General features: G+C 46.2%; 1 protein-coding gene and 1 long non-coding RNA gene across 19 annotated transcripts in view; one reads left to right on the forward strand and one right to left on the reverse strand.

The window, feature by feature from the left end:
• Camta1 (calmodulin binding transcription activator 1) overlaps nt 1-26,265 on the reverse strand; it is an 826,483-nt gene that overhangs the window by 517,510 nt on the left and 282,708 nt on the right. The window lies entirely within an intron of this gene.
• Nucleotides 1,891-20,198, forward strand: LOC141424712 (uncharacterized). Its single transcript, XR_012449561.1, has 3 exons — nt 1,891-1,985; nt 4,104-4,314; nt 19,885-20,198. It is a non-coding gene; the product is annotated as an uncharacterized lncRNA (long non-coding RNA).

Genomic DNA, 26,265 nt, shown 5'->3' on the forward strand with positions numbered 1-26,265 from the left:
TAGGCAAGAAGAAGGAATAAAAGGAATACAAATAAGTAAAGAAACTGTCAAAATATCATATTTGCAGACGACATGATCCTATACCTTAAAGACCCAAAAACTCTACTCAGAAGCCTCTAGACACCATCAATAACTACAGCAAGGTAGCAGGATATAAAATCAACATAGAAAAATCATTAGCATTTCTATACACTAATAATGAACAAACTGAAAAAGAATATATGAAAATAATTCCATTTACAATAACCTCAAAAAAATCAAATACCTAGGTGTAAACCTAACAAAAGATGTGAATGACCTCTACAAGGAAAACTATACACTTCTGAAGAAAGAGATTGAGGAAGACCATAGAAAGTGGAGAGATCTCCCATGCTCATGGATTGGTAGAATCAACATAGTAAAAATGTCGATACTCCCAAAAGTAATCTACATGCTTAATGCAATTCCCATCAAAATTCCAATGACATTCATGAAAGCGATTGAAAAATCTACTGTTAAATTTATATGGAAACACAAGAGGCCACGAATAGCCAAGGCAATACTCAGTCAAAAGAACAATGCCGGAGGTATCACAATACCTGACTTCAAACTATATTACAAAGCAATAACAATAAAAACAGCATGGTACTGGCACAAAAACAGACATGAAGACCAGTGGAACAGAATAGAGGACCCAGATATGAAGCCACACAACTATAACCAACTTGTCTTTGACAAAGGAGCTAAAAATATACGATGGAGAAATAGCAGCCTCTTCAACAAAAACTGCTGGGAAAACTGGTTAGCAGTCTGCAAAAAACTGAAACTAGATCCATGTATATCACCCTATACCAAGATTAACTCAAAATGGATCAAGGATCTTAATATCAGACCCCAAACTCTAAAGTTGATACAGGAAAGAGTAGGAGATACTCTGGAGTTAGTAAGTATAGGTAAGAACTTTCTCAATGAAACCCCAGCAGCACAGCAACTAAGAGATAGCATAGATAAATGGGACCTCATAAAGCTAAAAAGCTTCTGCTCATCAAAAGAAATGGTCTCTAAACTGAAGAGAACACTCACAGAGTGGGAGAAAATATTTGCCAGCTACACATCAGACAAAGGACTGATAACCAGAATATATAGGGAACTTAAAAAACTAAATTCTCCCAAAACTAATGAACCAATGAAGAAATGGGCACGTGAACTAAACAGAACTTTCTCAAAAGAAGAAATTCAAATGGCCAAAAAACACATGAAAAAATGCTCACCATCTCTAGCAATAAAGGAAATGCAAATTAAAACCACACTAAGATTCCACCTCACCCCTGTTAGAATAGCCATCATCAGCAACACCACCAACAACAGGTGTTGGCGAGGATGCGGGGAAAAAGGAACCCTCTTACACTGCTGGTGGGAATGTAAACTAGTACAACCACTCTGGAAAAAAATTTGGAGGCTACTCAAAAAGCTAAACATTGATCTACCATTTGATCCAGCAATACCACTCTTGGGGATATACCCAAAAGACTGTGACACAGGTTACTCCAGAGGCACCTGCACACCTATGTTTATTGAGGCACCATTCACAATAGCCAAGTTATGGAAACAGCCAAGATGCCCCACCACTGACGAATGGATCAAGAAAATGTGGTATCTATACACAATGGAATTTTATGCAGCCATGAAGAAGAACGAAATGTTATCATTCGCTGGTAAATGGATGGAATTGGAGAACATCATTCTGAGTGAGGTTAGCCTGGCCCAAAAGACCAAAAATCGTTTGTTCTCCCTCATATGTGGACATTAGATCAAGGGCAAACACAACAAGGGGATTGGACTTTGAGCACATGATAAAAGCGAGAGCACACAAGGGAGGGGTGAGGATAGGTAAGACACCTAAAAAACTAGCTAGCATTGGTTGCCCTTAACGCAGAGAAACTAAAGCAGATACCTTAAAAGCAACGGAGGCCAATAGGAAAAGGGGACCAGGAACTAGAGAAAAGGTGAGATCAAAAAGAATTAACCTAGAAGGTAACAGGCACGCACAGGAAATTAATGTGAGTCAATGCCTTGTATAGCTATCCTTATCTCAAGCAGCAAAAACCCTTGTTCCTTCCTATTATTGCTTATACTCTCTCTACAACAAAATTAGAAATAAGGGCAAAATAGTTTCTGCTGGGTATTGAGGGGGTGGGGGGTAGAGGGAGGGGGCGGAGTGGGTGGTAAGGGAGGGGTGGGGGCAGGGGGGAGAAATGACCCAAGCCTTGTATGCACATATGAATAATAAAAAAAAAAAAAGAAAAGTGCTCTGTTCTGACCTGTGCTGCCACCCTGGCTTCCGTGGGCAGAAGGGTTAGGAGGGTAGTAGAAGTGACCAGCAGTGACCAGGGGAGCCACTACAGTCCAGAAGCAGAGACTGACAGGTGGATAAAGCAGTTGTTGGGGAGGGAGGAGAATCAGAGATGACCAAGATTCTGGCTTCAGCATTAAGGGATTGTGGTGGCATCAGGGAGAAGAAGGTTTGGGCCACTCATTCTTCAGCCTCAGACTTGGAGCCCTATTGGGAAACAGAAGCTCCCACGGCAGGAAACCCTGATTTCTAGAAGCCCTCCACCTCAGACACCCTGAGGGCTGACCTGAGAAAGAGAGGGAGTGGGAATGTCCAAGGCCCTCCTCCCCATGAGGAATCCCACCTAGCATTTGATTCTTCATCCTCTCTCAGAACCCGGACACATCACAGGTCTTCCCAGAAATGGCCTCCCAGAGCATGGTGCTCTGCTGGCTGGCATTCCCCAGAACCCTTCCCCTGGGGCTCGCCGGATGAGTGACTGATAAGCCATATGAGCCCCAGGACAAGTGACATCAGAGAGGGAAGGGTCTACTCTGCTAGACCCCCATAAGACTCCTCACCCAAGAACAACCTGACACTCACCTCACAGCTCTCTCCCCTCCACTATGGGTCATTTGCCAAGTTTCAGTACCAAAAGTCAAGTGCAGGGAACCTACCCAAGAGGGTTATGTAACCCTGACTGCGTGCCCTTCTCCTGAGGGCAGAGTGGGAGGGCAGGGCCCTGCCTTGTTCTTTCTAGTGGCCCCTCAGGACTGGGTCGATCTAACCTTCCACTAGCCTGCCAGTGACCTATTGACCAGTGCCTCTGAACCACCAGAGAGGTGAATTAGTGGTCGAGTATCATGGCCCGCGTGGCAGGAACGCCTGTGACCCTAAGAACTCTCAAAGTCTTTCGTAACTGGCCGTTTCTGTGGTTGCTCTCTGGCAACCAGAACATCCTGGTACCATTTAACTCCTGACCAGGAGAGAGCTTAATGTGATCCAACTTCTTCCCCCACCGGATATCAGAAATTAACTGTGGCTTATTTTTTTATGACTCTGTAGCACCTATCAGACGCCCTGCAGGGCCCCTCTAGGATCTTTCAGTTATACACATAGTTCATGTTCTTTTCCATTTATACCTGATCTTAGGTTAGCCCTGGTGTAAAGTCATGGTGCCTCTGTGGCACAGAAATATACCAGGCTCTTTGCTTCACACTGTATTCAAGTCCCCAGTCACTGCACTTCACTCAGCTTCTCGAGATAGTTGTCTTCCTCCAGCTGTGGGAACCAGGCCCCCAGGAAGGCATCTGAATGCCTCACACCGAGGGATTTCTGGCTTTGCTCAGCTGCCCAAAGTGAGTGCGACTCTGCAGACAGCTCTTACCCTCCATGGCTTTCCTGAAAGCAGATTTGCTTTCTTTGAAAGACAATTTTATGAAATGTGTAACATTGTATCTCATACATTAATCAAAAGTGTGGCTCTGAGACTTTAATTCCATCCCTGATAACATCAGAAATGTTGAAAACAATGGAAGCTGTATCACCTAAAACCAGACAGTCCAATTAAACCTCTCTGTGCATGTGGGGACTCCCAAACCATCATCACAAAGAGGCAGCGTGGGCTTTGGAGTCTGTGGTGGAGAGAAGCTAAGATTTTCCCCAATTATCTTCGCCTCCCCTGAATGTGAGTAGAATGCATGCAGTGCTTCTAATGGGTTACGGATGTTACTTCCAGGATTAATGAGTAAGATTGTGATTTCTCTCTCCCTTTCTGGCTTTGGTGAAACAGAAAGCCACCTTGGAGCCACCTGTCCAGGGAAGCCTCCATCAAAGCCAGAAAGGAATGGAGTCCTACCAACAAATGTGCGAGCTGGGAACAGACCATGCCTCAGCTGAGCCTTCCTATGAGAACACAGCCCAACCAACACTCTGGTGAGAGACCCTGGTGCCAATGACCCAACCAGGCCAGGCCCGTATTCCTGCCTAACAGACACTGTGAGGTAAGTAAGTGGGTGTTGTTTTAAGCCCCTAAAGGTGTGATAATTTGTCACACAGCAGTAGACAACTAACACAAAGCAGATTGCTCTGGGTTCCGATCTTTTACCATTTATGATCTGTGTGACCTTAGGCTAATCACTTGATCTCTTTAGTCCTCTGTTTCTTCCTCTGGAAAGCGATGAAAATAATTGCATCCATCTCAGGAGTGGCTGAAGGATTAAATAGCCCATTGGTCAAAAAGATTTAGCATTTTTAAGCTCAGCTATTCTCCAGTAGGGTTCCCTGAGGGATCCCTATCATCCTGCAGGCATCCTTGGTAAAAAAAAAAACAAACAAACCAACTTCTCTCCTGAATATCAGAATGGTGCTAACTATGGACCATCCCAGAAATAAAAGACCCTACACACAATTTTATGTTCAGTTTAATCCTCCTATGGAACCCAGGTGAGATAGGCTGCGAGTAAGTCCTCAATTAACGGTCGCTGTAGCTTTATTACTGCTGTATGTCATGTCATATAACAGGAGGGCAGGAGTGCCTGTTCCATGGTGTGGGACCCCTCCCGAGCCCCATCCTCATGCTGCAGACACAGTCGCCTGCTTCATCCACTGACAGCCCAGAAGCCAGACCCCAGGGTGATCTGACGGTACCATGTTTCGCCAATCATGAGCACTGGCGATGGGTCCGGGGTTCACCCATGTTAACACCCCAGGACACAAATTTGGAGGGACAGAAATAAATGTAATGCCCTGTCTCTGTTAATTGCCATCCCTTTTCTGGCCTCCTGTTGGTTTTGGAACCTGGAGAGAGATGAGAGGCTGAGGGCCTCCACGGTTTATGTCCCTCCTGTTTGAAGGGCTGGGTACCTGCGCATTTCCTTCTGCTGCCTTCCCCAGCCTTCCGCACTGGGTTTCCTCTGGCTCCTTTCTGACGGAAACCCCAGAGGGACAGAAAGGTGCAGTTTCAACAGAGCCCCTGGGTGCTCATGACTGGTTTTAGGGAAGGTTATACTCGAAAAGTCATTTTATTTATTTGTTTATTTATTTATTTGTAGTGAGACTGGTGTTTGAACTCAGGGCTTCAAAGCAGGTGTTCTACCTCTTGGGCCAAACGTCCAGTCCATTTTGCTCTGATTATCTTGGAGATGGGGAATCTCTCAAACAGTTTGCTGGACTGGCCTCAAACCACAATCCTACCAATGTCAGCCTCCTGAGTAGCTGAGATTACAGGTGTGAGCCACTAGCGCCCAGCCAGAACAGACATTTTAATGAAACGGACCAAGTGCTAGCAAGTCTTTGGAAAAAACAGAAGTAATTTAATCCTTTAATTTCTGAAATTTAAACTGATGTCAGGGGTCCTTTAAGAGATCAGGCATTTCCTGCATTCCAGACCCCAAGACTGCATGCAAACTGTGCAGGCATCTGCGAAATACAGAAGTTACTAGCTTAGCAATTATTTCTTATCCCACACAAAGATAAACTCCATTCCTTACACAATACCACACTCTGCTTTCTAGCATAAAAATCAGCTCCCAAGCCCATTCCTGCCCTAGCAAGCATGTCTTGTCCTACAGATGGGGCTGTACTCAGTTAATCTGAAAAGCAAGCTCTCCCTCCTGCTCCCTTCCCTTCAGTCAAGATCTCCTGCTCAAGCCTCTTCAACAAAAACTGCTGGGAAAACTGGTTAGCAGTCTGCAAAAAACTGAAACTAGATCCATGTATATCACCCTATACCAAGATTAACTCAAAATGGATCAAGAATCTTAATATCAGACCACAAACTCTAAAGCTGATACAGGAAAGAGTAGGAAATACTCTGGAGTTAGTAGGTATAGGTAAGAACTTTCTCAAAGGAACCCCAGCAGCACAGCAACTAAGAGATAGCATAGATAAATGGGACTTCATAAAACTAAAAAGCTTCTGCTCAACAAAAGAAATGGTCTCTAAACTGAAGACAACACCCACAGAGTGGGAGAAAATATTTGCCAGCTACACATCAGACAAAGGACTGATAACCAGAATATATAGGGAACTTAAAAAACTAAATTCTCCCAAAACTAATGAACCAATGAAGAAATGGGCACGTGAACTAAACAGAACTTTCTCAAAAGAAGAAATTCAAATGGCCAAAAAACACATGAAAAAATGCTCACCATCTCTAGCAATAAAGGAAATGCAAATTAAAACCACACTAAGATTCCACCTCACCCCTGTTAGAATAGCCATCATCAGCAACACCACCAACAACAGGTGTTGGTGAGGATGCGGGGAAAAAGGAACCCTCTTACACTGTTGGTGGGAATGTAAACTAGTACAACCACTCTGGAAAAAAATTTGGAGGCTACTTAAAAAGCTAGACATTGATCTACCATTTGATCCAGCAATACCACTCTTGGGGATATACCCAAAAGACTGTGACACAGGTTACTCCAGAGGCACCTGCACACCCATGTTTATTGCAGCACTATTCACAATAGCCAAGTTATGGAAACAGCCAAGATGCCCCACCACTGACGAATGGATCAAGAAAATGTGGTATCTATACACAATGGAATTTTATGCAGCCATGAAGAAGAACGAAATGTTATCATTCGCTGGTAAATGGATGGAATTGGAGAACATCATTCTGAGTGAGGTTAGCCTGGCCCAAAAGACCAAAAATCGTATGTTCTCCCTCATATGTGGACATTAGATCAGGGGCAAACACAACAATGGGATTGGACTTTGAGCACATGATAAAAGCGAGAGCACACAAGGGAGGGGTGAGGATAGGTAAGACACCTAAAAAATTAGTTAGCATTTGTTGCCCTTAACGCAGAGAAACTAAAGCAGATACCTTAAAGCAACTGAGGCCAATAGGAAAAGGGGACCAGGAACTAGAGAAAAGGTTGGATCAAAAAGAATTAACCTAGAAGGTAACACACACGCACAGGAAATCAATGTGAGTCAATGCCCTGTATAGCTATCCTTATCTCAACCAGCAAAAACCCTTGTTCCTTCTTATTATTGCTTATACTCTCTCTTCAACAAAATTAGAAATAAGGGCAAAATAGTTTCTGCTGGGTATTGAGGGAGTGGGGGGACGAGGGAGGGGGCAGAGTGGGTGATAAGGGAGGGGGTCGGGGCAGGGGGGAGAAATGACCCAAGCCTTGTATGCACATATGAATAATAAAATTAAAAAATATATATATTTTAAAATTGAAAAAAAAAAGAAAATGTGGTATCTATACACAATGGAATTTTATGCAGCCATGAAGAAGAACGAAATGTTATCATTCGCTGGTAAATGGATGGAATTGGAGAACATCATTCTGAGTGAGGTTAGCCTGGCCCAAAAGACCAAAAATCGTTTGTTCTCCCTCATATGTGGACATTAGATCAAGGGCAAACACAACAAGGGGATTGGACTTTGAGCACGTGATAAAAGCGAGAGCACACAAGGGAGGGGTGAGGATAGGTAAGACACCTAAAAAATTAGCTAGCATTGGTTGCCCTTAATGCAGAGAAACTAAAGCAGATACCTTAAAGGCAACTGAGGCCAATAGAAGGGGACCAGGAACTAGAGAAAAGGTGAGATCAAAAAGAATTAACCTAGAAGGTAACACACACGCACAGGAAATTAATGTGAGTCAACTCCCTGTATAGCTATCCTTATCTCAACTAGCAAAAACCCTTGTTCCTTCCTATTATTGCTTATACTCTCTCTTCAACAAAATTAGAGATAAGGGCAAAATAGTTTCTGCTGGGTATAGAGGGGGTGGGGGGGAGAGGGAGGGGGCGGAGTGGGTGGTAAGGGAGGGTGTGGGGGTAGGGGGGAGAAATGACCCAAGCCTTGTATGCACATATGAATAATAAAATAAAAAATAATTTAAAAAAGATCTCCTGCTCAGTTCCCAAAACACAAATGGCTCCCCACTTACGATGTTCAGTGCGCATCTGTAGGAGCCAGAGAAGAGTTGGTTATCTAACACACTGGGACATGTAGTTTTTAACAATGAAAAACTTCAAGCAACACGTAAAAACAGTCAAGAACATTTCTGACTACAAAAACCACCTTCTGAGTAAAATCAAAAGCATCAAAGCTCAGACAAAATGGGATGCTAAGAATTTGAAATCTAATTCTGACACATTCTACTAGCAACACTGTCTACTCTGGGAGTCCCTGAGTGACAGGAAGAACCATGGAGACATCCAGAAAATATGTCCTCTGCCACTAGAGGTGTTTGTACCCATCAACAGAGACAGCCTCGGGCCTGTGAGGATTTGAGTGCTAGAGGATTTGAGGCCTGAAATGCCCCCATGAGTCAGCAGGCCATCCAGGCCTGGAGGTAATGAAGCCTTTGTAAACCAACACCTTGGCTGGAAATGCTGATTAAATTACTCAGCCAATGACTTCCTAAGCCCCCAAGGGGCCCAGACACAGTGTGTGTAGGAAGAGCAAAAAGCCAGAAAAGTTCATGGGGTATCTGGGCAGGGTAGGCCAAGTATGGGTCACCATGCCAGAATGGCAGCATAAAGGCCTCCAGGCTAGGCATAAGGGGAAGGAATGGCTGGAAGAGAGCAGGGTCAGGAATTACAAACGTTAGGGGTGGGGGCGCCCGAGACGTGCTGACAGTGAAAGCTCTCTAAACTGGCCTCCCCTTCATCAAGGACTCAGACAACCCAAGTCTCTCCATCCCCTCTCGGAACCCTGGTGCCAAGGCCATCCTCTGCTTCCCACTGGAGCATATGGGCGATAGTTGCTGAAGTCAACTGGTGCCCACCAGGAAAGCCCATTGTCAAATGTTCAAGGTTTTTCAGCAGTGGAGCTGTTTAGCCCTACAAATTTGAAACCTGCCATGCTGGGAGGATTGACACCAGGGACACTGCCAGGGCTGCAACTGAGTAGCCCTCCTCCCCCATTGCTGAGTATTTCCAGCAACAGAGCACAGGCAGCCATTGCTTTCTAGGACACTGTGTGCTCCGCCAATGGAGTTTGAATGTGCACCAAGACTCAGTAAGGTTTATTCCCAAACCTGTTTGTGCTGGCTGTGCTTTGTGTGTGTGTGTGTGTGTGTGTGTGTGGTACTGGGGCTTGAACTCAGGGTCTACCTTGAGTCACTCCACTACCCCCTTTCTGTGATGAATTGTTTTCAACAAAGAGTCTCTCGAACTATTTGCCCTAGCTGGCTTCAAACCACAATCCTGCTTCTGCCTCCTGAGCAGCTAGGATTACAGGCGTGAGCCACCAGTACCCGGCTGGCTATGCTTTTTCATTGGAATTACATAAATAAATTAAATAAGATGTAGAATAATGAAACAGGAGTATAAAAAGGATAACGGTTGTTTCTATCAAAACTAAGTCCAATATTTAGAGATTAAAAGTGAGTGATTTAACGAATGCTTCCAATTGATTCAGCTACACAATAGTTGGGGGAGGTCATTCTAAACTAGAGATTTATAGGAAGGTATTATCAGGTAACTTACGAAAAAATATGGGACTTACCCACAAACAGGCCCACACGGAAGAAGATCAAAACCACCTTGGCTCTACAAGCAAAGACTGGGGAGTCAGTACCTACTTATAGGCTTAAGTTAAAAGTCTTGACATGTGTCTAGTAATTTTTTAAACTAGCTGATTGATGACCCAGCCTAGCTGGGTCAGGGTCAAGGGCTAGGAGCCATCTTCCAAGAGAAGATGGTTGGAGGTATGGAGGTAGAAGGCAAGGAGCACAAGATGGAGGAAGAACCAGTGATAAAACAGGGAAAGAGGACTCCAGGACAGGAGGGTGTGATGGTTTATTTCATGTGCCAATCTGACTGGAACACAGAGTGCCCAGGTAGTGGGTTAAACATGATTCTGGATTGTTTGCGAAGATTTTATTTTTTGGATGAGATTAACATTTCCTCCCTAATGTGGTTGGACCCATCCAATCACTTTAAGGCCTGACTAGAACAAAAAGACGGACCCTTCCCTGAGGAAGGGAAACGCCTCCTGCCTGACTGCCTTGAGTAAAGATTTCTATTTTTGGCCTTTGGACTCTGTGCTAGTCAGCTCTTCATCACTATAACAACCACCTGAAATCATCAACTTACAAACAGAAAAGGATTCTTTCTGTTCACAGTTTGGAAGTTTCAGTCATGATCTGTTGGCCCTGTCGCTTTGGGTGAGCGAGGAGAGAAAACATGGTGACATGGAGAACGTAATGGAATAAAGTTGCTCGCTTCATAGCCAGGATGGGAAAAAAGAGGAAGAGGAAGGGGCTGTAGGTCCACTGTCCCTTTTGAGGGCATACCCCCAATGACCAGAGGCCCTCCACTAGTTCCCACCTCTTAAAGGTTTTACTGCCTCCTAATAGCACCAAACTGGGGACCAAACCTTTAACACATAGACCTTTGGGAGATACTTAACACCTAAACTGAAGCAGACTTAGACTGAAACATTGACTTTTCTGGGTCTTGTGCCTCTGAACTCCAGACTAGAACCTACTTATCAGTTCTCTGGTTCTCAGGCCTTATCCCCTCAGCCATCCTGGGTCTCCTCTGTATGCCTTTGAGTCAATTTTTATGCTTTCTATATGTGTATGAATGCACACACACAAACAGAAAGAGAGAGAGAGAGAGAGCACACGCTCTTGGTTCTGTCTCCCTAAAGAACCCTGATCAATACAGAGGACATGTGGGATGTAGCCATGGACTCCTCCCTCCTGGCTTCTGTCACTGTGTCTGGGTATCTGCCATCCCCACTGGATGTGAATTCTGAGGGTAGGTCTCAGCCCTGGCGCATAGTAGTTCTCTACAGAATCACCTAAAGAGGACTTTGACAAAGGACCAGTCAGCCGTGACAGGAGGGGCTGTGGGGAACAAGGATGACAAGGATGTGCCCTGAAGAATCAGAAGCTGTGGCTCAAGGGTGGATGAAAAGAAAGGCCAATGTGGTACAAAGCCATTGCTTATATTTTACTCCCTGATAATCTGGGACCAAAAATGCAGAGGGATAGAACCTCCTGCATCAACGTGACCTCATGCCACCAGGTATTTGGATGCAGGCAGCAAGCACTTCTTTCTGTCTGTTACAGTTTGAAGCACAAAATATATTGCTCAAGTGTGAGAATACCATTAAAGGTTAATTATGAGAAACTTAAAGGTTATTTTTGCATATCTCACCTCTTGGACAAAAGCTGCTTCCTCATTATCATGTTAGAATATAAATTAATCTGAAAAGCACTTAAAATGCCACAAACTCTTTAACTTTATTATGATGTTAAATATCATGGATAAATCCATTCTGCCCTGGCCTGTGTGGGGGAGGTCTTGCCTGAGTCCATCCTTCCTCTCGCTGTAGTACTAGAGGCTCTGATCTGAAGCCACTCTGGCCCCCAGTCCCTTCCTCCACACCAGCAGAGGTGAAGTGACCCTTCTCCCAGGAGGCTGTGCTCCTCCACCCCACACTATTTCTTCTGCTTAAGGGGCTACCTAGGCACAAATCTGAGGGCACAAGGGAGCCCACACAGGGGTACTCAGCCCTCTGCCAGCCACAACCCTCAGGCCGAGCTCACTGGGTTGATGCAACCTCTCTTTGGCTTCTGACAGAAAAGGATGAATCCAGGCTTAATAAAGTTAGACTGGGTTTCCCTGAATAATTTATCTGCACACATTGCATTTCAGCAAGTTCCTGCTTTATCATGCTGATGCTAAGCTCTCCTGGGGTAAACTTGGAGCCCCACGTGCAAGGACCAGGAAAGAAAGGGCCATGAACCTGAAAAGGGGGATGCAAGGCAGCCCAGGAAGCCTGCCACTGATGGAGCAAAGGGAAAAGCACAAGGAAATCGTAACAGTGCACCCGACAGCAGCCCAAAAAACCAGACCCTCCACCCCATGCAAGGAAGTGAGGTCTGGAAAGTCAGAGAAATAAACAGTTCTTATGGCCAAAGCACCATATCCTGATCTTTATACAAGAGCAGTAGAAAGAGAACCTGAAGTTCTGAGAAACTGGAACCAACAGGGGCAGTTCAGCACCTTGTGACTATGGCCCCTGCCCCTCAGGGTCTAAGTCAAGAGTGAGCTGTAGCCTATTGGCCTCCAGAATGTGCAGCCCAGGTTTGCTGTCTCCAAAGCTCACACTCTTAAAATTATACTCCACTGGTTGCTCAGAAAAGCTCTTGGAGGTTTTCTTCTCGATAGAAATTTCCATAAAACCAGAGACGACAAAGCCAGGGAAAGAGTAAGTGTGGGAGAAAGAAGAATGTTTCTCCCTGTCCCCCAAAAGACATCCCATCCCAATCCTTGGAAGCTGTACGTTACATTACACGGCAAAGGGGAATTAACGTGGGAAACTGAGTTAAGATTGCTGAGCAACTCATCTTCAACTAAGCTTAAGATGGGGAGACGGTTCTGCATCATCCGGGTGGGCCTGGTGTAATCACCTTAAGGTGGAAGAGGGAGACAGAAGATGATCAGAGGGAGGGTCAGAGGGATGCTGCATTGCTGGCTGTCCAGATGGATGAAGGATGTAGGCGCCAAGGGATGTGGGCAGCCTCCAGCAGCTGGAAGAGGTGAGAGAATTCTCTTCTACATCCTCTTCAAGGAGCCAGCCATGCCCGCATCTTGGTTTTTGGCCAAGAGACCAGCATTGCACGTCCAGCATACAGAACTGTGAGACAGTAAGGTGTTCGAGTCATCTGAAGTCATTCTCAGTGACTTGCTTCAGAGGAAACTGTCACAGAAGTGATGCATTGGGAATCGCCCAGGAGTCCCTAGCTGGGAGGTCCCTGGAGGTCATTTTCTGCTGGTTCAGAAAAAAAGACCAACTCACAGGGACCATGGGTAAGCCCAAGGAGCAGGGCTGTCCTTCTGAGATCAGAGGACAAACCAACTCCCTTGAAAAGGCAGGAAGCTACCCCAACTTCGAAGAACGCTCATTCATCTACTTCCAAGTGTGTGGCAGCTGTCTGTAAAGCTGACGCCGTCCTCCCAGGCTGCTGATTAACTATGACGAGAGGAGCACCCACTCTCCCCTGCAGCAGGGCTGAATAATTCATAGTGGACTCATTTGAATGAAGCTTCAGAAGGCTGGGAGCTGAACTGGGTCAGGCTGGCCCAGCCTGCTTGAGCGATTTAACTACTAGGTCATTTTCCCAACAAAAGGGATGAGCTTTTGCAAGGATTAATTACTGGCTTCTCAACCCTCCAGAAGCACAGCGGCTAAAAATCATCACAGATCGATGTCTATTAAACTGCCTCTGGACATTCCAGCCCTTAAGGAAAAGAAACTTAAAAAAAAAAAAAAAAGGAGGGAAACCAAATATTCTAATGGGTTTGGATAATGGGTAACATGGCCCAGAACACATGCTCTGCTTCTTGTTAACAGGGTGCCCCAGCAGCTCCTGGAAGTGAGCACAAGGGTAGCATCAAGATTTCAGAAGCAAATTAAGCCATCACCTGGAGCCCAGGAGCACGATCCAGGAAAGGACAGGAATGAATTACTTGAAAGTCAGATAAATTGAATGCAGAAACACCCCAGGCCACCGCTAGCTCATTTCCACAATGACCTATGCTCCCTTGCAGTCCACCAGAGGCAGGAATATTAGAGGCCCCCTAAGAAACCAAACAGAAGATGTGGCGCTGAGCCCAGCCCTCCAACACAAAGGGCCGGCCAAGTCCCACCTTACGCTGGGCTTCACACTCAGCTGGTGAGCACGCTGGTCACCACTAAGAGAGCAGATTCTGTCTGAGAAGGAAAGGGTTGGGCTGCCGAGCTGCACCACCACAGTCCCCAAACACCAAGGGCTCTGTTTTCTCACTCTGGCCAAAAGGAAGATGACATACCTGCTCATTTTTACCGGTGGCCTGGGGCACTGTAATGTCTCTTACAGGCCACCCAGAAAGGGCAAATGAAATTCAGTGCCACAGCTGGCTCTGGTCAGCTAATACAGACCATGTAGGACAAGAGCCAGGCCAGGAGGATTTCCCATGCTGAATGCAGCTCCCAGGAAGACCATGTCGCGACCAGTGATGTAGGCTGTGGGCATTGGTAGCTCACCCATATTTGCCACTCTGAATCTAAGCCAGCCAGTTGAAGAAGGGAGGTAGGCCCCAGAAAGGGAAAAGTCTTTGCCCAATGTGAGTTCGGAGCCTGTTGAGTCTACAATTTGCCAGGTCCTTCCACATAATGCATGATGTGACAGATGGTATCTAAGTGAATCGCCAATAACCCCTGATCCTAGAATGCATGCCTTGTGTGATCCCTTCCTGACATGAGCTGTACCAGGTGACTGACTTCTGAGAAAGAGACTGCAGCAAAAATGGTAGGACATCACCCATGAGGTTAGCGTACAAAGAAACTGACTTTGGACTTGCTCACGTCTATATGCTCTTGTTAACTTGCTCTGATGAAGCAAGCTGCCATGTTGCAGAGGCCCATGTTGGCACAAAACTATAGGCAGCCTCTGGCTAACAGCCAGCAGGAACTGAGCCCTCAGTTTGGCAACCACAAGGACCTCAATCTCCCAACAGCCACATGAGTGGGTGTGGAAATGGATCCAGTCTGCAGTGAAAGGCTCCACCACTGAGCTACACTCCCTCTGCTAATAGACCCAGTTTGAATCAAGTCCTCAGACGAGCCTGCAGCCCCAGTTGACACCTTCACTGCAGCCCTGGGATCCTCAGAGCAGAGGCAACAGCTCAGCTGTCCTGGATTCTTGCCCCACAGGCATGATGAAGGGATGAGTATATGTTATTTAAGTTGCTGAGTTTGGAGATGATTTGTTATATACAGCAATAAACAACTGATTCAGTGGTCAATAAGTATTTGCTGGATGGATAAATAAATGAGTCTGGGGCTCCTAGCTTGGCCCCCTGGGCACCTTTGACTCTCTTGACAAGCACGTCCTATTTAGAAAGCTCTCCCCTGCTGAATGTTGAAACACAGACTCTCAGTTGTCTCTCCTCTCTGAACTTCACTATTCCAAGGACAGCTAAATCATTTTTGGTGCTGAGACCTCAGGCCATGATTCTACAAAACCACAAGGGTAGGAGCAGAAACAACTGGGCTGAGAGCAGAGAGCAGAGCCATGTGGGGCTATTCTGAACAGACTCCCAGGGAGACTGTGGTAATGAATACACCAATAACGCCAAAGACAAGTGCTTGACACCCTCCATTCATTTATTCCGCACACAGCAAGTACTATCATTACCCCACCACACCAGTGAGGAAACTGAGGCACAACCACAGATGACTGGGATTCACGACCAGAGCCTGGTCCGTGGCCACTGAGCACTTCCAGATGATCTGTTCACTTCTTGCTCTAGAATGGGGTTCTCACCATCAGCACTGTCAATATTTGGGATGAAGTAATTTAATTCTTTGATAGCTGTCCTGGTCATGGTCAGATGGTTACCAGAGTCAATAGCTTCCACCCACCAGAGATGCCAGGGGATGTCCCTGCCTCTTGAGACCACCCAAAATGTCCCAGGCAGGGGACATCATCCCTGTTTGAGACCCAGGGCTCTCAAGTGTAGAAGTCAATGTGATTCTGGGGACCTATGATTCCTCCCATGTCTCCTGAGCTGTATGGGGCAGAAGGACAAACAGAGTCTTTTTTTTTTTTTTCTAACCTCCTTGTACCTCATTTTCTTTTTTTTTCTTTTATTCGTATGTGCATAAAAAAGTTTGGGTCACTTCTCCCCCTCACCTCCCTTACCTATCCCGCCCCCTCTCTCTCCCCCCACCCCCTCCCTACCAGGCAGAAACTATTTTACCCTTATCTCTAATTTTGTTGTAGAGAGAGTATAAGCAATAATAGGAAGGAACAAGGGTTTTTGCTAGTTGAGATAAGGATAGCTATACAGGGAGTTGACTTGCATTGCTTTCCTGTACATGTGTGTTACCTTCTAAATTAATTCTTCTCAAACTAACCTTTTCTCTAGTTCCTGGTCCCCTTCTCCTGTTGGCCTCTGTCGCTTGAAAGTATCTGCTTTAGTTTCTCTGCATTGAGGGCAACAAATGCTATCTAGTTTTTTGGGTGTCTTACCTATCCTCACCCCTCCCTTGTGTGTGCTCTCTTTATCGTGTGATCAAAGTCCAATCCCCTTGTTGTGTTTGCTCTTGATCTAATGTCCACATATGAGGGAGAACATACGATTTTTGGTCTTTGAGGCCAGGTTAACCTCACTCAGAATGATGTTCTCCAATTCCGTCCATTTACCAGTGAATGATAGGATTTCATTTTTCTTCATGGCTGCATAAAATTCCATTGTGTATAAATACCACATTTTCTTAATCCATTCGTCAGTAGTGGGGCATCTTGGCTGTTTACGTAACTTGGCTATTGTGAATTGTGCCACAATAAACATGGATGTGCAGGTGCCTCTGGAGTAACCTGTGTCATAGTCTTTTGGGTATATCCCCAAGAATGGTATTGCTGGATCATATGGTAGATCAATGTTTAGATTTTTAAAAAGCCTCCAAATTTTTTTCCAGAGTGGTTGTACTAGTTTGCATTCCCACCAGCAGTATAAAAGGGTTCCTTTTTCCCATGCATCCTCGCCAACACCTGTTGGTGGTGGTGTTGCTGATGATGGCTATTCTAACTGGGGTGAGGTGGAATCTTAGTGTGGTTTTAATTTGCATTTCCTTTATTGCTAGAGATGGTGAGCATTTTTTCATGTGTTTTTTGGCCATTTGAATTTCTTCTTTTGAGAAAGTTCTGTTTAATTCACTTGCCCATTTCATTTTTTTTTATTATTCATATGTGCATACAATGTTTGGGTTGTTTCTCCCCCCTGCCCCCACACCCTCCCTTACCACCCACCTCGCCCTCTCCTTCTCCCCCCCACCCCCTCGATACCCAGCAGAAACTATTTTGCCCTTATCTCTAATTTTGTTGTAGAGAGAGTATAAGCAATAATAGGAAGGAACAAGGGTTTTTGCTAGTTGAGAAAGGATAGCTATACAAGGAGTTGACTCACATTAATTTCCTGTGCATGTGTGTTATCTTCTAGGTTAATTCTTCTTGATCTAACCTTTTCTCTAGTTCCTGGTCCCCTTCTCCTATTGGCCTCAGTTGCTTTTAAGGTGTCTGCTTTAGTTTCTCTGCATTAAGACTTGCCCATTTCTTTATTGCTTCATTAATTTTGGGAGAATTTAGTTTTTTGAGTTCCCTATATATTCTGGTTATCAGTCCTTTGTCTGATGTATAGCTGGCAAATATTTTCTCCCACTCTATGGGTGGTCTCTTCAGTTTAGAGACCATTTCTTTTGTTGAGCAGAAGCTTTTTAGTTTTATGAAGTCCCATTTATCTATGCTATCTCTTAGTTGCTGTGCTGCTGGAGTTCCATTGAGAAAGTTCTTACCTATACCTACTAACTCCAGAGTATTTCCTACTCTTTCCTGTATCAACTTTAGAGTTTGGGGTCTGATATGGATCCTTGATCCATTTTGAGTTAATATTGGTATAGGGTGATATACATGGATCTAGTTTCAATTTTTTGCAGACTGCTAACCAGTTTTCCCAGCAGTTTTTGTGGAAGAGGCTGTCTTTTCTCCATCGTATATTTTTAACTCCTTTGTCAAAGACAAGTTGGTTATAGTTGTGTGGCTTTATATCTGAGTCCTCTATTCTGTTCCACAGGTCTTCATGTCCAAACAGAGTCTTTTTAATAAGACCACCTTAGGTTGGAGTCCTAGCATGGAAAGCCCTCTCAACCCCCAAGGTCTATACAGACACTCAGAAAAAGGGGCCATGTTGGGCCTCAGGACAGCACTTCAGGATGATGGGCCCATCTGACACAGTCAGCACTGCTTCTTATTCAGTGCCTGCCAGGCTCCTGGCAGCCTAAACACCAAAAAACCATCCCGAAGTAGCCCTCCCCCACCAAAAGCTGCTCTTCTCGGGATACTTGGCTTTCATTCCATCTTCTTGCATCCATGGCTGCTAGAACCTTATAATCACCAATCAAAGCCAGCAATTTATCTGCTCTGTGGTTTAAGGATGAGAAAAGTCCAAGTGTCGTCTCCTTGTCCTTCATCAGGACACACTCCCCGCCCCAACCAAAGTTCGAAGTTTTCTGATTGAAATTCACCCTTACAAGTGTTGCCGTGCTGTTTTTCCCAATGAGATCAATTGAATCCAATTGATCTTTGCCCCATTTTGCATTCTTCCTACAGCTCTGTGTATGTGAGAAACACACACACACACACACAGAGGGCTGTGCACGCACACATGCACAAGCACACACACACACACACACAGAGGGCTGTGCACACACACATACACAAGCACACACACACACACACACACACACACACACACACACAAAGGACTGTGCACACACACATGCACTCGCATATCCGCCAGGCTTCACTGCATATGCTGTCTGGGAGTTGCTCTCCAGTTATTTCAGATACGTGTGACCTGGCTCTTCAGTTAGGTCAGGGGCCATGTTGTCTCCTGCCTTTGTCACCCTACAGTGCCCGCCACAAATGTAGGCTCACAGTGGGCACTCGATGAAGGCTTGTTGACAAATGCTAGACATCGTGGAATTGCATTTCAGTGCCTTCTTCTCTGCACCCCACCTACCATCTGCCATCCCTCATGACACAGGCTGTCCCTGGTGGTTCACACCCCTCCCCAGAGACAGCCACTACCATCTGCACAGCAGTGATTGTATCTTAACCCCCAAATTAACTAGACTGCTCTCCCAAACCAGATATAATCCCTGTGCCTCCCTGAGTCACACCAGAAAGTCAAGATATTAAACCATCTGCCTGTTGGAAGCTTCTTTCCAAGCCAATTAGGGATAATTTTAGGAAAGCAGGTTCATGAGACACGACATCAAATGCTCTCCTCTGAAGTGAAGGCTTACCGTAGGATCAACTTTCTCAGAGCAAACAAGTTGCACTGGAAAATTATAACGAACGCTTGGTGATGCAGAGAAAGCCTGTCTCACAGGGTTATAAGTACTCCCACGGCCCCGCTACTCGGGGTGGCCAGGTGAAAATTATTTTAAACTACTAAGAAATTCGAACAAAGCGCTCAAATGGGAGTCAGAAAGACCTGGGCTCTAGTCCCAACTTCCATGGGTAATTAGCTGAGTGACCTTGGGTAAGCAACACACAGCCTCTGAGCCCGAGGCCTCGTCCACAAGGCCGGGGAAGGACGGGAGAAAAGTTGTTTGAATGCAGTGTTCTCCCTTTAACCGCTCTCCTTCTCTACTCTTCCTCTCTCCCTGTCTCTGTCTCTCTCTGTCCCCCTCCCTCCCTCCCTCCCCATACCCTTCATGAATTACCTACTCTTCAGGGTTAAGAGACTGTGACCTCAGATTCCAGGGAGTTTTGTGAGTCAGAAAGAGTCCACATGGTGCTAGAAAGTCCTATACAACCCGTGTGGATCTGTGCTCTAAGCAGCTTTGCAAATTAACATACGCCAGATCTAAAAGAAATCAGACAGCCAGAAAACACACATAAAAACAGAAACTGTGGTTAACCCTGGGCTGAAAGCAGTGACAGATAGGAAACCCCGCACACACCTCCTCCAAGTCTTAACCAATGTTAAGATAGACTTTGAGGCAAATGCACTTGTTGGTCCTTTACCAGGATCTACACAGACCAGAGCATCACATCTGATCTGGATGGATATTATATTGTGTTGCAATCCTCAAACAAACAGCAAACAACTGAAAGCAACAGCCAAGCCTAGAAGAGGACAGGAAGAAGCCCAGTTCTGCCTGCCCCTCCACGCCACCTCACCCTGTGCAATGTGGATCCTAGAGAAGTCCCCAGCACACCTGGGGAATTGTCCTCAACTAGTGTCACTGTGAATTCAGCTGCTTCTCCCAGGGAAGAGCCCTAACTTTCCAGCAGGGGGTAAACTCACAAAGCAATGACCTTAACATAGTAAATTAATTCCAAAGCACAATTGTTTTCAATCTTCATTTAAAATCAGCCTTCGTTAATCTAGATTTAATGACATAGGAAATGGAAATTCCCTTAATAAAATAAGTTATGAATATTTATCATCCTATTTTACCTGAAAATTGAATAATTCATCAATTAACTTTATTATTAATTATTTAATGCAAAATTAATAAACTGCAAAACTCATATGTATCCTCACAGACCCTCTGGCACTGAGCTAGGAAATTAAGACCCAGAGAAATGGCCCGCCCATGGATAATCCAGACAGACCCTGGCGGGTGGAATGTGTGGGGTCAAGGCTAGAATTTTTCCATCAGAAACAGACTCAAACCACTTACTCATAAAGTGAAGGGAGAGATTTTTTTTCACACCTTGGAATTCAATACTATAGCCAAAAAAGAAACCAAAGCTTGGCAACTGCTTCCCGAGCCATTCTCCATGCTCCCTCTCCTACCCATTACATCTCTGTCCTCATCAACATTGTCCTAACATGTAAACAGGCCTGTCCTATGGGGCTATCTCAGCCAACAGTATTCCCTCAATCCAGAACACTGTTCCCCTACCCCCTAGGCCTCAGTCAGGACCCCAATTTGAAAAGGAGGGTCTGAGCATACAGAAAGGAGAAAAGGGATCCGTTAAGGGGGATACAAATGCAAGGGGACAATGGGGTGGGTGGGATATGACATTCAGGGGAACCAACACTTTGAGCCGTGAGCCGTTAAGCACCCAATTCCTCCAAGGCATCCCAGCTTCTTCAAACCCCTAAAGTGATACCCCACTGCGCCTTCTGCACACCATAAGGTAGACAGTGCCTCTGTCTTCCCATCAGTAAAATGGGCATCTGCAGAAGTCTGTGAGAGCACCCAGGTTTCTCTCTACATCCACTCACAGCCTTTTAGCTCATTCTCCAATTCTCCACCTCCAGGGCAAGCAGGGCAGCAGCGTTAACAATATCTACACATGGAATCACTCTGCTCAAAGCCTCCACTAGGAACTCCACTACATCCAGCACTGTCCTCATCCTTAGCCTGTCTCCATGAGTCTCCCAGCCTCACCCCTACTACCTCCAGGTGCAAGGGCTTTTGGTCCATTCTCACCCCATCCCCCACACCTTCCTGCCTCACCTCTGTGCACGATGTGCAGCCATGGCCGTGGGTAATGTGATACCCTGAGAGTGTGCACGCACACACACGCACACACTCACACACACGCACGCACATCAGGACTCCACCCGAAGCTTCGCCCCTCAGGAAGGCAGCCTGGTTGCCTTTCCCATTCCCCCACCCCACTTGCTGCCCCAGCCTCCACCTACACTTGCTTGACCCTTGCAGCACTCCTAGAAATTCCAATTACTGCAAATTAGCTATCTTGTTTACCACTCTGTCCCAATGCCCAGCACAGCACCTGGCACGAGAACTCAAAGAATCCACTGAGTCGAAAGAGGAGTGAATGCTGGCCAATGACTGCAGGAAGGTGACAATTTGGGGTCAAGCAGTTCAGGAATACAAGGGGTCACTTGTAACCCTGGGTGAAGACGATGTCCCTTTCCCAAATAGAGCTCTGTCCACTCCCAAAACCAGAGGGCAGCAACCCTGACATTGGCAGATCGGATTAACCATTGCAGGATGGAGGTGATGGAGGCAGAAGGTTTGGGCCTTTTGCTGTGAACTGTGCAGAGGCAGCATGTTCATGGCACGGGCTGTAGAAGCAAGAGCCTCATCTGTTTTCACTCTTCCAGGTTTGTTCTTTCCATAATTTCGTAGCCTTTCCCTACCACTTTCAAGCCTGCCAGTGGTCTGACTTCCCACATCTCAGCCTAGGCACCAGCTGCCATCTTGCATACGAATTCAATTGCACTGCTGTCCAGAGGTCCTGTGCCTGTCAAGTTGCCAAAAAGGAAAAGGTCTGGGCCAGAATTCCTACGGGTCTTGGGGAATGATGAAAAGTCACAAGCCCAGAAACATGAGTGCCCACACCCGGGACGTAGCCAGGACCCTCCCCTGCAGGATGCGGCTGGCCTAGCCTTAGACTGACTGCTGCCTTCTTCCTGAGTCGCCCCACACTAACCAGCTCGGTTAACTAGAAGTTCCTTCCTGGAGCAGCTCAGAAACAGCCAGTACAGAAGAATTCATCTTTTCTTTTAGGAGAAATTTTCCTCTGCCCAAATAAGTTCCATCTTATGAAATTGTAGAATGAACAGAATGACATTTTCTCAGAAATATTTTCTCTAAAAGGACAGTGGCCAGTTCAAAAAGGAATATGTACATATGACTGTTGTATATTTGTGTATGTGTACACATGTGTATGTTGGTTTTGTGTGTGGGCACATATTCATATTGTATATTCATGCTTGGATGTGTGCATGTGGGTATATGTATATGGGTGCTTCCATGTTTGTGCATACATGAGCATGTGTTTGTGTGTTAAATGTCTGTGTGTCTGTACGCTATTTCTTTCCATATGTGTATATGTGAATGCACACGTATACATACACCATGGCACACAAAGTGAAAGCTCATGTAGAAAGCAGGCTATGCTGTAGAGTTTCAGAACCAGGAAAGATTTCCTCCCTTTGTTTTTGGTTTGTTTTGAATGTTTTTATAACTCTCTATATTAAAAGACTAGAAATTTTAAGAATGGCAAAGACAGCAAAGCCTCCTAACCAAACAACTGAAAACCGTGGGAGGATCCCCAGCCCAGAACACCTATGATTGCTAATTACACATTACACAGAAACTTAGGAATTGCGAAGGTGGTTATTCGGAAAACACACTTGCCCACCTTGCCAGGCCACCCCCCTTTCCCTGAAGCAAGCACAATTTTCTAGATCAACACTGATCTAGGCGAAGCACTTTAGACACCAGTCCTGGTCCATGGCAGAGATATCCAACAGTTGTCCTTTGCCAAACTCAGGAGAGGGCGTGAAGATGCTGACAGGAGACTGGCAGGGAATGGAGATGACCCTAACCTGCAGTCAGTGGATGCTGGCAGGGCAGCCAGACACCTCTGAGTTGTGTAGTTATTATTGCCAGTTCATCCTGCTTAGAGAGGCCAGCAAGCATCTGCCCCAGTGAGCAGTCTCCACCCAGGGTGTCCCAGCACCCCATGCCCCGACATGCATCACAGGTGTCATATGTAGTCTGTGTCCCAGTATTATCCAAGGAAGATACAGTCACAACCACGTAAAGATAAGAAATATCAAGATATTTTTGTCATGTCACATGCATGTCCCTGGCATCTCCCAGGACCTCAGAATTCTGCCCAGGTAGAGGCCACACCATGCCCTTGTGCCAATGCCAAGAGGGGCTCTGAGCTAAGGGTGAAGAGGAGGGGGAGGTGGCATCATGTCTGTGTCCTCAGAAATGAAGAAGGCATAGTCCTAAAGACAGGGCTTCTCCAGCCCTCAGCAGCTGTGCATGTAGAAAAAGCTGCAAAAGAGAGAGAAAGAGAGAGAGAGAGAGAGAGAGATACAGCAAGCGAGGCAGAGCATGAGCACAAGATGGGAGACAGAAAATAGGGGAACAAGAGGTACATCCTCTTGGGGCAGCTCTACAGAGGCTGTTGAGGAAGGGCCGGCAGCTCCCAGGGAGGTGAAAATCAATGACAGTAAGAGGTAGAAAATAAGTGTTCCCATGAGGAAGGGCCAAGGGGAGCAGAGCTGAACATGGTGAGCTGGGAGTGGGTGCAGTGCTGGCAACCCAAGGGCAGGCACAGAGGCTGAACCCAAGGGCCCTAGGGAGGGTTTGCACAGAGCAGACTGCAGCCTGTAGAGCCATGGGACTGAAGCAGAAGTAGAGGGAGCCACTGAGGTGGAGACAGGAAAGGGGCAGGGAGGGAGGCTGCAGGTCTGCATGGGAACAGGTGCCTCTGAGCCCCTACAACTGTCCTGAGCAGCTGCAACTCTACCCGACCCCTGCCAGACACAAGGACCTGAAAGACACTGGGAGGAGAGGCAAGTAACACAGTCATGAACTGGGAGAATTCTGTGACAACCTTCATGCTGAACAGTGAAATGCCAAGCCTTCCCCTGCCTGGTTCCCTGACCTCCAGCAGCCGAGCCAGAACAGACAGCCAGGTCACAGCCAGCCCAGAATGCTGACCATCTTCCAGAGAGAAAGATCTTAAGGCTATCTCAAGCGTTGTCCGTGCGTCCCTCCCCTCCCCTCCCTCAAGGAGCCCCTTCCCCAGGGAAGGAGAGCCAAGCACCTGGCACAGTAAACCCTATTTAGCCTAAGAGGAAGTCAAATTATGCCTAAAATTGACAAGTCAGCAAACAGCAGAACAAAGAAAGTTGCCAATGTAGAGGTAAAGATGGGAACCAGAGTGGGAAGTGACCACCCCTGGGGAACAGGACTAAGCTGTAGGGCAGAGGATTCTATGTTTCCTTACAAGCTTTGACTTATTAAACTATGTGTTGTTTATTTAAAAAAAAATTAAAACAGCAAAAGAAAGTGGGCAAAAGGAACCAGAAAGTTAGCAGCCGTCTAACCCCAGGAGAAATTAGAGACCCAGAAATCAATGCCTCCTCCTCATCTTCCCCCAGGAGGCCCAGGATTTGCATTCCTGGCTCCAGGGACTGTCAGCTCCCACTCCGGGACCAGAAGCACACACTGGCACTATCACTTCAGCAAGCAGCTAAGCACAGCTGCAGCCCGCCAGTCCTCTGATCACGAGCCCAGTGTGGGTGACAGCCTTCCCTGCAGGAACTCAGCAGCCACTGCCTTGGCCATTTTCCTGGACCCCAAGGTGGCCTCCATAGGCTCCCCCTGGTGTGACATTCTGAATTCTGTAATTCCAGATAAAGAACAGGGATCCAGAAAAGACTCAGTTCCGCACAGAGTTTAGGGAGTCCCAGCACTGTGGAGACACCACCAGAGATACCTTATCAGGCTCCAGACCACAGTTAATTCCTTACTTCATCCCAGAAATTAAAAAAAAAACATCCTAACAGGTACTTTCTGGGATGTCCTTAGGCTACTGAGGACTCATGTGAGTCCTGACAGGCACCAAACCCAGGGACTCCCTCACACCACAGTTCTGTTTGGTTAACAGTGGCATGGTGTGGACTTGGTCAAGGATTTCCATTTGTATACATTAGTCACACATTCAAATGCCCCAACATGACACACCGTTGATTCTCATAACACAGCAGTCACCGTACTGGAATGAGGAGTTTTTCATTTGCAATTCTGAAGCAGGGTCCCTGAAATGACCTGGGTATCAGAAGCCCTCCCAGACTCTGGCCCCAACAGCACCCTGACACCTCCTGCCCCAACACACACTCAGGAGCAATCCTCAGTTCCCCGCCAACTCTGCCCACTGGAAACCTGAGAAAGACCACAGAAGCAACTCTGAGAATTTTTTTAAATCATTGTAAAACATATGCAACATCAAACTCACCATTTTAGCCATTTTTAAGAACACAGTTCAAAGGTATCATGACCATCTCTGTTCTCCTCTGTCCTATTAAACATCACCTCCCTACCCCTCATCCCCCAGACCCGTGGAACCATTCTACTTTCTATCTCCAAATTCAGCAACTCTACGTGCTTCGTGTAGGAGAATCATACGGTATTTGTCTCTTTGTGTCTGGCTTGGGTCGCTTAGCATAGTATCTTCCAGACTCAACTGTGTTGCAGTGGATCTCTGAATTCCATGACTTTTAGCTCTGGGAATTGTTATATCATCCAAATGGTGATCTCTATTATCCTTGTGATTCTATTCTGGTCACTTGAACACCCTGGCCAGCAATAGGGGCTTCCTTAGAAAAGTACTGTCCCAACAGGTCACCCCCCACACCCCTATGCTTCACTTACACTAAAACTGGGCAGAAACAACACCACCTGGACAGGGACCAGTGGGGGCCTGAGCCCTCTGCTCCCAGACTGACACACCTTCGGAGACCAAGGTTCTCAAGGACAAGGAGCCCACAGACTGTAGCATCTAGATCCTGGCCCTTCTCCCAAGCAAGCCCACTGTGCCTGATGACTGCCTACACTGCCCACCCACCCCATCAATGTCACAGCCTCCTCTGCAGCAAGCCACCAGGAGACCAAAGAG

The sequence above is a fragment of the Castor canadensis genome, chromosome 7 (genome assembly GCF_047511655.1).
Source record: "Castor canadensis chromosome 7, mCasCan1.hap1v2, whole genome shotgun sequence".
Classification (NCBI taxonomy): Eukaryota; Metazoa; Chordata; class Mammalia; order Rodentia; family Castoridae; genus Castor; species Castor canadensis.